Here is a 9,688-nt window from a genome sequence, read left to right as displayed (position 1 = left end):
GAAATCTCAAGTCAGGTCCTTTTCCCTATTAATAACCCTCTTTGGGTCCATTCACACAGCCAATAACTGGCCTTAGATACCAACTAGCTGTGTGACCCTGGACAAGTCACTTAACCCTGTTTGCCTCAGTTTCCTCATGTGCAAAATGAGCTAGAAAAGGAAATGACAAATCACTCTCTGCCAAGAAAATCCCAAATGAGGTCACAAAGAGTTGGACATGACTGAGATGACTGAAGAACAACAATAACAATTGGGTACAATCATTGACCCAGTTCTGGATTCACTGAATCATACTAGCGTCAAGTCCTCATCTCTCCATCATCTTGATAAAGACAGAAAGGAAGACTTGGTCAAATATTCTACTACTTCTCAAGCATCATCTTGATTTCTGGCCTGGTGGCACTTTCTAAGAAAGAAACTAAGTTAGTCTGGCATGACTTGTTCTTCAAGAAGTCAGGCTGGCTCTCTTTGAGCACCTCTCCCCATTCTTTAGGTGCTTCCTAACTATTTGGGGCCCCATTCATGACAGATTTCCCACCTACCACCTTGGGATGAAGGAAGAGTGAACCCGCTGAGATAAACCCAGGGATAAGTTGCCTGTCCTAACCAAAGGGTGAAGGGATGGGGAGAGAGCAACACATGCTCATTACTCATTGACAAAATGCTCAGAAATCGTCCCTCATGGCTGCCTGGGTACAGCAGAGGCCAAAATTCTGATTTTAAATGAAAGAATGTTGCCTCTTTCCTTCCAAAGACCTTGAGATATGTCATTCCTTAGTTCATCCCCCACACTATTCAAGGATTGGAGGGGTTTTTAATGTGTTGATGGCACAGATTCCTGGGTACTTTTGTACAAATAAGAAAAACAAAGATTGTATTTAATGGGGGGGCAGGGCAAATCTCTTCACTATTGACACAAGTAGAGCAACCTTTGATTCCTCCCATCAGGAATCTCTCAACTCAGTTTTGGGCAAACTCAGCCAAGAGTAGCCTCCACTCTGGATAATCCTAACAGCAGAACAAGAAGTCCAGAAGGCCTCTCTCCAGGGGAGGGCCTCAGCAAACACCCAAGAGCAAAGGGTTCTCCTCCCCGGCCCATTGCATAGGCATGTCCAATAATCTGTTTCCCCAAAGGCCAAGAGACATCCTGGAATTCACCACCCAGTGATATGGAGGAGGGGCTCACCTAAGAAACTTCAGTGGCCCCTTGGCCAGGAGGCCTTCCCCGGTCCCCCAGGCTGCCAGTGGCTTCCCTCTCAAGGTAACTTCCTGTCTTCTTTATACCTCTGCATATACATGCTGTCCTCTGACAGGAAGCTCCTTGAGGCAGGCTATTGTCATTTTGTCTTTGTAACCTCAGTCCCTAAGATAGTGTCTGAAGCACAGGGATAAGGCTCAGACCCATCACTTCTCTGGCCTCAGAAATGCTAAGGTGAGGAAATCCCCCCTAGGGATACAAGAAGGCTCAGTGCTTTCTCTGCCATTTGTAGTCTTAGAGAGAAAGTAGCCTGGAGCTGAAGTGACTTGGCCAGGGTCCCACCTTCACTGTGTAACAGACATGGAACTTGTGCCTAGGTCTTCCTGATTCTAAGGCTGGCTGCCTATCCACCATGCCATACTGCCTCTCACAAAGTAGGCTGCCCAACATGTAACTGATTGAATGATTTTTTTTGTAGGAAAGGTAGAAATTTTGGGACCAGAGATTTCCAGGGTTCTAGGAATAAGAGGTGGAAGGGATCTTTGAGATCTTCTAACCCAGCCACCTCATTTTACAGATGAGGACCCTGAGGCCCCAGGGGTTAAGGACTTTGCCCAAGGTCACTCAGGGAGTCAGTGGTAGAATGAGGGTTTGAATCAATCTTACCCAAATCCAAATTTTGTTCTGGGGCCATTTCACCAGACCCTGTGACTCTGAGACTAAGGCACAAGTCTCATCCAATATGGGCAATTGCATTAAAAAAAAAAATGGCAGGGGCAGCTAGGTGGCGCAGTGGATAGAGCACTGGCCCAGGATTCAGGAGGACCTGAGTCCAATTCCGGCCTCAGACACTTAACACTTACTAGCTGTGTGACCCTGGGCAAGGCACTTAACCCCAATTGCCTCACCAAAAAAAAAAAAAAAAATGGCAGCTATAGATAGAAAGTCTGGAGAGGGCTAGTATGCCCCCTTGCACCACAGGGGTAGCCAGACTACAGGGCTACAAGAAGGGGATCGGGATGGGATTTGGGGGAAATAAGCCTGGAGAGAAGCAAACTGGAGTACCAAAACATCAAAAAGATTAAGATTCAGGGATGGAGGGTTGAGTGGAGGTGTCTATGGGTAGCCCAGAGATTATGCTTTCAAAACCCAAAAGGGAGAAAAGGGAAGCAGACTTAGACCTAGACTAGACTAGCCCTGCATCAAGTAGACCCAGAAACTGCTGAGGTATGCTATGATTCCAAAGGCTTCTGCAGTGTGGCTGGATCCCTATACAATTTCTTCTTGGAGGTCTCCTTTGATCTCAGGGCCCCAGCCCGCAAAATGCCCAACTGTGGATCTTAGGATCTTCATGCAGATTAAGCCTCCGATTTATTCCTGAGGCTCAGTGGGCTGTGACTCCCGACTGCAATCTGGTAATGGCTGAGAACACTTTATTCAGAGGGAAAACAGGCAGAAGAATAACTGTATCAGGCTGCATCCATGACAGCGAGGGAGCCCTTGAACTGGAGAGGGGGGCATGGAAAGGAAGATTGGGTGAGGATGATTGGAGGGAGAGCCAGAAGCCACATGACTGACCATTGGACTGGAGGAAGGAAAGGGATGAGGAGTTCCAGAAACCGAACAGAAACCTGGCCTGAAGGCACAGACGAGTAAGGATGAGGCATTTCAGCTATGTGTGCCTGCTTGGGCAATCTCAGTGTTCTTCAGAGGCGACAAGCAGCAGTGAGGAGAAATGTGGTTTGGAACGTGATTCTGACTGGGGAGCAGAAGCTGTTGGTTTCTTTGGAGAAACGAGAAGGGCGTTGGGGTAACCCATCATGCTGTCTTACAATCTGGATAGACGAGATAACCCTTCCTCAAGCAAGACGATTGGAAATTGGTGGATGGACTCACATTGTGGGGTGGGGGGTTGAAACAGGCGACCCGCAGGGTCCCTTCTAACTCTGTAATCAGAGGATTTTATTCTGTGAATAAACATCCTGGGAGCAATCCAGAGTTACTTCAGATTAGGTCTATAGAGGGGACAAAGTACAAGCTCTTAAAAATATGGAAAAAATTGAAATGGTTTTCAACATAATAGTTAATTAGGGCAGGGGCTCTTAACCTTTCTGTGGGTCTTGGAACCTTTTGGAAATCTGGGGGCAGTTAGGTGGCACAATAGATAAAGCACTGGCCCTGTATTCAGGAGGACCTGAGTTCAAATCTGGCCTCAGAGACTTGACACTTACTAGCTGTGTGACCTTGGGCAAGTCACTTAACCCTCATCACCCCACCAAAAAAAAAAAAAAAAGGAAGTCTGGTGAAACCTACAGCTCCTTTCTCCGAATTCTGTTTTTAAATGCACAACATAAAACACATCAGATGACAAAGGAAATCAATTCCATTAAAATAATTGAAAAATCTTTTTTAAAAGAAGAAACTCAGACTTCAGGCTAAGAACCCCTAGGGTAGGTCAACTGAAGAATTGATAATGGCCCAGGAGTTAAATGGAAAGATCTTAATGATCTTAAAGATGGAAAGACCTTAATTCATGGGGACAGTGTCTGCATTAGCGGGAGGGATGGGTCAGTTGTCCAATGGTCACTCTCTATTAAAGGGCAATGAAAAGGAGTACGCAAGGTTGTTGGGCTTTGATTCACTCACAAGCATCACTTAACCTCTCTTGGCCTCAGTTTCCTGATATGTAAAATGAAGGGAGGAATCAGAGGAGGTCTCTTTCAGTTCCAAATCTATGAGGATAAATATTTCTTCAAATAGCAAAATGGAGAGAAGTTCTACCTTCTCTCTGTGGTCCATTATCATGTGGTACATTCTCTCTTGATAGAAGGTAAGAATGTCTTGTTTTCATCTTTGAATTTTTCTAGCATTCATCCATAGCTTTTCTCTCACAAGGATTCACAAAGCCCCCTTCCCTCTATTCACACAGACACACGACAGCCATTTTCCTGGCTCTCATCAGCTCTCCCCTTGATCATTGTAATATCACCCCCCCCCCTTTTTTTTGCAGGGCAGTGGGGGTTAAGTGACTTGCCCAGGGTCACACAGCTAGTAAGTGTCAAGTGTCTGAGGTCGGATTTGAACTCAGGTCCTCCTGAATCCAGGGCTGGTGCTCTATCCACTGCGCCACCTAGCTGCCCCTGTAACAGCCCCTTTTTGATCCCCTCCTCTCAAATCTGTCCCTCCTCCACAAGGCTGCCAAGGAGATTTTCTCAAACATGGATATGACTTTCAAACCCTGTGGTTTCCTGTTGCTTTTAGGATAAGATATAAACTCCTGTGTTTTTGTTATATAACCCCACCCCAACCTACCTTTCTAGTCTTGCTGAACATTATCCCATCTATCCCTGCAATCAAGCCAAATGGGTTTTCTCTGGTCTCCTTACAAAAGATACTTCATCTCCCATCTCCATCCCTTTACCCTGGCTGTCCCCCATGCCTAGCATGCCCCTGCTCCTTTCCTTTGTCTCACAGAGTCCTTCTCTTGTTCTATGACAATGCTTGGGCACTACCTTCTGCTTGAAGCCTTTCCTGACCCTCCACCCCCACCCTAGGGTAGTGCCCTCCTCCCAAACGCCTTTCCATTTAACTAGTTTGTATATATTCACATTTATTCACTTTATATTTATGCTCCTCCCTAACCACTCCTTCCCTCTATTGAAATGTAAGCTTCTTGAGGGCAGGGGCTGTCTTTGCTTTTGTATTTGTATCCCCAAGCTTAGCACAGTGCCTGGACCATAGCAAGGGTTAAATAAATGCTTTTTCATTCATTCATTCACTCATTCACTCACTCATTCAGAGCTGTGCTTTCAGTAGACTGGGGAGGGGGCGGCTGGCTGGTGTGTGGAGGGATAGGGATTGGGGCTGGTGCTGTGGTCTGCTTGGCACAGAGAACTTCCAGGTGAGGGTACGTCCTCCACCAAAACAGGGCATTGCCCATAGCCCTGACAGGGGGCTCCAACCCCAGGAGCAGGGCCGGGTAGGGGGAGGGCCCCTTTTCTTGGTGTTTTAAGTCCTTGAAAATATGATGGAGAACATTTAGGAGTCAACAGCCACTCTGCCGTGGTTCACTCTCGGAGATTCCCTCCCTCTTAGTCGGTAGGAGTCAAAGGGCAGCCACATTCTTAGAGTCCACGTGGCCTCCAATGTCTATGAGCTTGGCAGTGGCCTTGGAGTTCATGTGAGAGAGCCCTGACTATGGAGGGAAGGCTGCCCCGCTACTCTGCCTGAGGGCTGAGGGCTCCCATCAGATAGTCATCTCTAAGCAGGTGGGGTCTGAGGGAGGGAGGGGAGTGCTCAGCTCTGGAGCCAAGCTGGCTCTATGCAGGGGGTTCTTTCCACTGGAAGTGTGGACAGGAAAATCAGCCAGGCGAGCAAAAGCTCTGAAGCAGTTCAACCCCGCCAGCCTCTGACCTCAGGTAATCCCAGGTAGGGGCAAACCCTGAGTGACATTAGTCACACTTTAACCAAAAGCTACCCTGGGCCCATGGCCCTGGGCCCGGAGACTTGGTTTATAGGGATGGTCGAATGCAAACGGAAACTCTGCTATTGGCTTTGAATCCATGTAAATTTTTCCATGAGTTCTTATTTAGAAAACAGCCCCTTGAACACTGGGAGGTAGAAGGTATTTTCAGGTGGGCTTCAGCGTTCTTTGCTGATGAGATAGCCCTCAATTTCACTGACATTCTCTGAGTGCCTGGATTATACTCTGAGAGCTTTAGAACTGGAAAAGGGGGCAGCTAGGTCGCACAGTGGATAGAGCACCGGCCCTGGATTCAGGAGGACCTGAGTTCAAATCCGGCCTCTGACACTTATCACTTACTAGCTGTGTGACCCTGGGCAAGTCACTTAACCCCAATTGCCTCACCAAAAAAACAAAACAAAACAAAACAAAAACAAAAATCCAAAACAAAAGAACTGGAAAAGACTAGAGGCATCATCTGATAGCCACCCCCTTCATTTGACAAATGAAGAAACTGAGGCCCATGGAGGGGAAGGGACTAGTCCAGGGTCACATAGATAGCAGAATTCTTTCCCCTACACCTCCTGGGGTCACACAGCTAGCAAGGATCTGAAGCAGGATTTGAACCCAGGTCTTTGTTAAGGGCTAAAATTCTAGCTAAACTGTCTAAAATATCTAATGAGTGGTCGCCAATAAATTATAAGCTTTAGCAAGAGTTAGACTTTTAAGCATTTATTAAGGAGAATAAGAATTTGGTAAAGAGAGAGAAAAAGGCCTAGATTCCTATCTATTAAAGGGAGAGCACATTTCTAGCTCCCTTCTCCGCCAGAGTCCAGAGGAAAGAGGCCCGAGACTCCGCGCCAGTCTCTTCCTTCCTCCTCCCACTAGTCCGCGTCACTTCCTGATACCAAAGACAAGACTCCTGGTCTTGCCCTCAAAGACCTTCGCTTCATGGGCAGAACTCTTCTACAGTTAGTATCCAGCAGGTGGCGTTATTCCAATCGTTACAGTCCCCCCTGTTGTTCCTCAAGAAACAAAATGTTTCCTTGACGGAACAGTAAAAAGAATATAATAACTATTGATAACTAATAATATGTGAACAACAATATAGAAAAGGAAGAGAGGAAAGTTTTGTCCAGAGGGGTGATTTTTTTTTGTCCTCATGAACTGACGCTTTGACATTAGTCTTGCAAAGGGAGGGCCTCTGCAGAGAATACATATTACAGATGGTGTATATAACAGAAAGAGAAAAAAAACAACAAATCAAAACTGTTCATTTAAAGTCTCTGAAAGTCTTTTTTCAGATGTCCTCTAGGTGTAGTCGTGGAATGGAAGTCTTTACAGGGGTTGATGTGTGGATGCTGGTAATCAGCCAGGAAAATTTCCTACAAAATTGAGCTTAACACAACTTTAAAATAGCTTTGTCAATAATCAAATCAAACAATGAAAGTTCTCAAAAACATGTCTAAGGGAATTCAGAATCTTAGTTGTTACACATGAAACATATAATAAAACAAAAATTGAAACATTCTTTAAAATTATAATCTTACTATAGTCCCCCCTCATGGAGGGTAATTGAGAAGACAATTGCTGCAATATTAATTAATAAAAATAATTTTTATCTTTGTTTTATCACTTTTTGCATCATCTGCCTAATTATCCTCATGCCATTATGAGAAATTTAAAAATCTAATATAATTGGTAACAGGTGTCAAGGCCAAATTCAACACTGTATTTATCATTGACATCTGAGATAATTATGGGGGTTACCATAAAAGAACAGAGAAATGATGGGATATGAGCATTCCCACACTTGAGCAATATATACTGCCCATGCAGTATGCCAGGTCTAAAATAGGTGGATGGAATATATGTCCATGCCACCGAACATATTGGAGGAAACTGAGTCAGACTTAATCAGATGCATGGGATTGAGATGTCCATGGCATCAGGCATATAGGAGGGAGCATAGAAGCCAGGTGTAGGAGTGAGATGGGTGGGATGAATACTTCCAGCCATCTGTACAATATTGTGGGAAAAATAAAATAAAATATTAAACCAAGAGAATCCAACCTCAACATTAGTCAAAAGCCGTTCCCTCGGCCATACCTTGACTTCATGCATGTCTCCCCTCATGTGACAGTTCAGTGTCTGCTCTTGCATGTATTCCTCTTGTGATTGGATGGCATCTTGGCCAACTGGCATCTGATAACTCAGAATAAAGGCAATTAATGTCTTAAATGATAAGTTCCCATAATCCAAGTCTCATATGGATTTAAAATTGAGGATAATAAATGATTGCAAAAAATGTGAATACATCTTGACTCAGAACACAATATATAATTACGCAACAATTTCAAATAATACCCATTTTTTTTACTTAGTATACAATTACTTTTGTGAAAAATCAGAACATATTTAAATACAAGTTAAAGCACAACAGAATCTCAAAGAAAACTTTTTTTTTTGAAAAAAGAAAACTTTTACAAATGTTCCCCTCTTTTTTTTTTTGAATATGCTTATCAAAAATAATACTTCTTTACACTTGCCATGGCAACCAATTTGCCAGGGAAATGCTTCAAAGAGTTTGATCAAATAATCAGTTGAGAAAAAATAACAAAAACAAACAACTCAGAATATGGGAGCACAATACTCCTAGAATTAACATTGTATAATAAAAACAAAACCATCTTGCAATGTTTCAAAATTAGATAGATAAATGAATAGAAGAAAATACACATGGAACAATAAAAGACAATGAAATTCAAACTAAGGAAATATAAATGAATATGAACTTAATAAGAGTATTATAAAATATAAACTTGATCACATGACTATAAAAAACTTTTACAAATATTCTCCTTGTTTTAAAAACTAAGTATAAAACACAACCTCAAAAGCATGAAAATCTCTATGAAAATAAACCCATACCATTAATTTCAAAATGTATATGTAATAGCATAGAAATCCTATGTAACCTCTGAACTGATACTGTTAATAATCTGAGTGAATTCAGAACACTCTTGATTCCGATATCTAAAATCCCCAATACTCATATCAATACCTTGCTGCTTACTTCTACATTTCTGTAAAATATATACCCTTCCATGGCAAAAGCAGAGTCTTGAACTATGTTGATGATTGTCATTCTTATTCAGCTTAAGTTTTTCTTCTTTAACCCCTCTATATTGTCTGTCAGTCTTTTCACCATACAAATGCTTTATAAGATTACTAATGAAAGACAAAAGCAGGTTAGCAAAATTATGAACAAAACGAGCATATCTGGAATTTAAAGAGTTTTCTAAGATTGTCTCAAAAGCACAGCCAGGGCGGGGAAGGGCTGAGCCTGAAGCTGCAAATGTAGTTAGAGAAAGTTGCGCATGAGCATTAGATCTCTGGACTTCCCAGGCCCGGGAAGCAATGGGCTTGGCCATGGGAGGAGTAGAGGGTGGGGTCTGGAGAGGAGGGGAGGGACCAGAGCAATTTGAATCAGACTTGATTTTGAACTCAGGCCTGGATTCCTCTTCCCCCACTTGGCCTCCAGGTGCTAGGGGATTAAAAGCTTCTAGAGGGTGGGTCATTGCCTCCAGGCATGCAAAATTAAAGCAACAATTAGTGTTAGAACTGGGAAAAGCTGCAGGAATCTCTTCAGGTTTCTCTGAAAAAGCATGGTTGGGAGAGGGAGAGATATTTCCTTGTGTGAGTAAGTTGCTGGCTCTTTTAACAAAAATAAAAAGAAAAATAGAAAATCCACAAAAACAAAGCATTAACATGATCTTATCTCCCATTTGTCTGGTTAAACAGACTAAAATCAAAAATAGGGTAATTAGGGAGTTTAAAAGGTCCATTCGAAAAAATTTAAAGGAAAACACAGCCAGTACACCAGTACTTAGCAGTTAAAGGGAGAGGGAGGGGAAATTTCTTACCCAACCAGCAGATCAGAAGACTGAGGTTTAGCTTTCCTCTTCGTGGTCAGCCATCTGTTAAGGGCTAAAATTCTAGCTAAACTGTCTAAAATATCTAATGAG

The 9,688-nt window shown here is 43.3% G+C and overlaps 1 long non-coding RNA gene across 3 annotated transcripts in view; it reads left to right on the top strand.

Annotated features, from left to right (window-relative positions):
• The first annotated feature begins 985 nt into the window (after positions 1-985).
• The window catches only part of LOC122753130, a 28,186-nt gene continuing 19,483 nt past the window's right edge, over positions 986-9,688 (top strand). For all 3 annotated transcript variants that reach the window (XR_006356248.1, XR_006356249.1, XR_006356247.1), the window contains exon 1: positions 986-1,261. This is a non-coding gene — a long non-coding RNA (uncharacterized LOC122753130). The remainder of the gene's footprint in view (positions 1,262-9,688) is intronic.

Source organism: Dromiciops gliroides, chromosome 4 (assembly GCF_019393635.1).
Source record: "Dromiciops gliroides isolate mDroGli1 chromosome 4, mDroGli1.pri, whole genome shotgun sequence".
NCBI classification, from domain to species: domain Eukaryota; kingdom Metazoa; phylum Chordata; class Mammalia; order Microbiotheria; family Microbiotheriidae; genus Dromiciops; species Dromiciops gliroides.
This window is presented reverse-complemented; position numbering and strand designations above follow the sequence as displayed.